Raw genomic sequence first — 4,591 nt, 5'->3', positions numbered from 1 at the left:
GACTGGAACCTTCTATGATGACTCTCCTCAGCAGGAAATGCAGCCCTTGCCTGCAGAGATGAAGGGGCTCTGAGCTCCCTCGGCCCCACTTCTCACTCACACCTCTGTCCACAGGAGATTCTGCTAAAATGCTGGCAGCTGATTTCTCACCTCATTGGCACTTCTACTTGGCAGTTTAAAAGTTGGTTTTATTCAGGAACTGCAAACGAACTCATAATAAAGAAGAAGGCAGTGGCAGGTAACAATACGGACTGTGTCCTCCCGGTTTACGCGAGTTCTTGATGCCGACAATGGGTACCTGGGATGCTTCGCTAAGGTCCCTCGGGTCCATCTTCAGGGTTATGTGGTATACACCAGGCACAGCTCCTCCATTGTTCAGGAATCTGGGCCTACAGAGTTCCTGGATCGAGGGGACTCCTTGAATGCTGATGTTCAGTCTGTATTCTTGGTGTTAGGGTCAAGAAGGCCTACTGATGCCCTTTTCTCATGGGCCAAGTAACTAGGCTGTGATTACCTTGGCCAGGTCCAATTTCCACACAATAATTATGCCCTATGAAGCCAGTCTGCTAATTGCTTTTGCTATTTCTGGACTCTGCCTCTCCTGCTCTGTCCTCCTGCTGGAGACAGAAATAACCTGGCACTTGGTAGGTAATTATTACACAGCGTTTTCAGCGTCAGCAGACATTGAGCATCCATACAGGTCCCTGACTCAGCATGTAGGTTTCGGCCATTTTGGCTGGCAGTGCCAGACAGCTTGGGCAGTGTCCTTTAGATCTAGCACGTGCCCCTCAGGTGGAGGGTTCTTCTCCTTTATGGAATTCATTGTGTTAGAGCCCTTTCCCTCTTGTTTATGTTGACTTCATTTGTTCTCAGTCCCCCTTCTTTACTATGTCCTCATTCTTGGAACAGAGACAGGATGAGGAGGAAAACCCATAGTTAAATATTACGCGTGACTCAGCAGTTAAGAGCACTGGTTGTTTTTCTAGAGCATTTGGTTCTGATTTCCAGCACCCCACATGGTGGCTCACAACCATCTGTAAGTCCAGTTCTAGAGGATTTGCTGCACTCTTCTGGCCTCTGTGAACACCAGGCACTCATATAATGCACAGATATGTATGTGAGTAAAACACCCATATACATGTAGTAATAGTATTTTTGTTTCTAATAAGACCAACTTTGGAGATGAAGTAGTAGACCAAATACTATGGTTAATATTTGCAAGCTCTCCTTTACTTTTAGGGCAGATGGATGACTGTATGGCATCTGTAATGTAAGCTTCTGGCTTTCAGAGAGAGGCGAGTGTCCTCTGCGTGGCCCCAGGAGCTTTGTGAAGTAGGGGAGGCCTGAGGAGACAAGAACATTGCTTCTGCGGTACAGAGAGGCTGGATAGGAAAAGCTGGGGACCTCAGACCTGCGAGCTTCTGAATCACAAAGCCCTTGACAGGCACAGTACTGTCCCCTTCACTAAGGAGGGCTCTTTCTATTCCCTCACTCCTGGAACCCTGATTTCACAAGTGAGACATGCCACAAGAGAAGAAAGGTTTGCCCTTGCTCAGATTGAGGGCTCAGATTTGTAACTCTTCCTCCCCAGGTTAGTTCCTGATGCCACTTCTGAGCTGGGAACACACTTCCAGAACAGCAAGTAGGAACTCTGAGTGAGCCATTCTTGAGAACATCAGACACTCAGTGCATGGTTCAACAGCACTAGGATTTGCATTTGGGCCTTGCTACCTTGATCAGCGGCAGGCATGTGGCACCTGCTGCCCAGGCTTCATAGCGTCTCAACCAGCAGCTTCTCCTGGCCTGTGTCAGTTAGCACAGTGCAGTATGTGGCTTCCACACTAGGTGCTGTGTTTTATGAGGTGTGACCTTGTTTGGTCATGATCATCTACTGAGGACTGACAGCGTGCTTGCCATTGCACTGTGAGATGAAGGGAAGACTTGAAGGAAGTAGTCTTGTTCAAGGGGAGTTCAGAGGAAAGAGAGAGAATGAGACAGAAAGAGAGGTAGAGATAGGCAGAGAGATACACAGAGAAAGACAGAGACACAGAGAAAGACAGACACAGAAAGAAGACAGGATGAGATCTCCACATGCAGAGGAAAAGATGCTCAAGTGAGCTGAGGGAAGCTGGATGCTCAGTTTCTACCCATTAGACAGGCAAAAAACTCAGGATAGAGAGGACTAATAAGATACTGTTCCAGGCCATGTTTGACCACCAATGAGACATGGTTTATAGCTGTGTAGGCAGAGTTTTCCTATCCCAACCACCGGCACTAAAAACATGCATAGAGCCTTAATATTAATATAAATACTTGGTCAATAGCTCAGGCTTGTTACTAACGAACTCCTACAATTTAAATTAACCCGTATTTCTTATTTATGTTCTGCAATATGGCAGTAATTTTATTAGCATGGCACATTCCTCTGCTCCTCTGTCTGCTGCTGACTCCCCTGACTGTGCTCTTCCTCCTCTTATCGTTTTCAGTTTCATTCTCCCACTTAACTTTATCCTGTTCACCTATTGATCAGTCAGCTTGTTGTTAAACCAATCCCAGTGACTCATAGTTACACAGCACAAAGGGGACTATTCTACAGCATAACTATGGTTGTGACTTCAAGACCAGGACCATATCGACCCCCTTATACAGTGAGTCACTCAGTGGGGCAGACTTGTGAAGGTTCATAAAAGCTCTGCTGATCTCAGCTTTCTGCTAAGGTGATGCAGGGAGGGGCATCACAGCTCTGGGGGTATGGAACACTGGTTGAAGAGTTTGCAAATCAAACTGGACATGTGGGCAAAGTAGTACAGAGGCTAGGTGCTTACCCAACTCTGTTCCCTGCAACATTCTCACAGGCTGAGCTCAGGTACAGACCAGGCCAGCAAAGCCCATGTGTGGCCTCTCAGCAGGGATCACTCCTGATCTTTATTTGAAGTCTTCTGTTAAATCTATTTCCACACACATGAAGCAAAGGTCTGAGGCTAGATAAAAACACAGTGTATACAACGTTATCTGTTAGACCTTCTAGATCTGACCTCATCAAGAAATGCTGCTGGGGAAGGGAGGGACAGGAAGAGAGAGAGGGAGAGACAAGAAGAGAGAGAGAGGGAGGAAGGAGAGAGGGAGGAGGAGGAGGAGAGAGAGAGAGATAAAGACAGACAGACATACACACACAGAGGAGAGGTGGGGGAGAGAAATTTGTTATGCGCTTTGCTAGTCAGGAACTCACCACATTCTTGCCTCAGTCTGGAATTCTGGGATTACTGGCACACACCATCATGTCTGAAGAAAAGCTTCTCATTTTACCCCCATTCCCAACACTGCTCCTTAGCCTTCATTCAAATTCGAGGCGCAATCGGCAGGATGCCAGCTGGCTAGTCTTTATCATTGAGGCAGGAAAAGCCTACCTGTCCTTCAGGTCCAGGGTCCTTCTCCTAGGGTGGGCTTATTTTCCCCTTAGAAACTGGCAGGCCTATGTAAATCTGGCCAGAAACTGGGGGGGGGGGGCACACTGGGAGAGGATGGGATGTTTTTCTCCTTTGGAAGACAGTAATTGCAAATTTGTCTCCAGCAGTGACATGGTGGTGAGCAATTAATTCTGGGGGACTCCCTGCCTGTCATTACATGTGACTAAAGCCATGGCAGTCCTCCTCATTTAGGAGCCTCCTATTTCCCACTCCCAGTAGACAATCTGTTTTAGAGCCAGATCTCTGGAGACAAAAGAGGCCCTCACAGCTATGGGTCTAGTTTTGCGGATGTTACCTTGCCAGGCAAGAAGAGATGCAGAGAGTGTCAACAATAGTTTACCCTTGTACACTATGCACTGCATCTAGCTTGCTGCCGATGTGTATACTGTACCCTAAATGAAAGCACAGAGGGTAAACTCACAGCCCAAAGTGGCAGATCAGGATTCAAATCCAGCCAGCCTCATCCTGGAACAAGTAGCCCTCACCATAGCTCTGCCCAGCCTTCATTTTGGAGCCCTACAGCAGCACCGAATGGGTCAACTGGTCCAAAGCCATCTTTGCCTCTCTAGTGTCTGCATCCTCGGACAAATTTACTGATTGTTTTTCTTAAGCCTCGTCTTTGGACTTGTGAAACAGGGACACCAGTACCTATTTCCAGTGCTGCTCATGCAGGCAAAGTGACAACATGTGTGCTGTATCCACACTCCTCATCCTGGTCTGCTGCCCCAGCATCCCTACCTGCCTCTCTCCTCTGCAGCATATGGTAGCATCACCAGAGCTCCACTCAGTTGCTGCTGAGTCCTCAACTACATAATAGTGAAGCTGATTTCCATATGCACAGCCTGGAGACGAGAGTAAAGACAGGCATGCTGCTTACAACAAATAAGAAGAAACCTGAAGTAATTCCCAAGCAGACATGCGAGAGGCCAGAGCATCTTACTGGGAAGAGTCTTGACCACCAGCAGGAGGCAGGGGCACATTCCTGAGAATGCTCAGGTAGAAGTCATGCTTTTTCAAACAGCACATGTTCCAAAATGGTAGATAGGAACACCCCTGTGGGAAATTTAGCGTATGTAATTTAGCAGTAGAGTCGCTATTATAATGAATTATAATGAGCATAGTAC

Source organism: Microtus ochrogaster, chromosome 5 (genome assembly GCF_000317375.1).
Source record: "Microtus ochrogaster isolate Prairie Vole_2 chromosome 5, MicOch1.0, whole genome shotgun sequence".
Lineage (NCBI taxonomy): Eukaryota > Metazoa > Chordata > Mammalia > Rodentia > Cricetidae > Microtus > Microtus ochrogaster.
The sequence above is the reverse complement of the archived record's forward strand: the minus strand, read 5'-3'. Positions refer to the sequence as shown.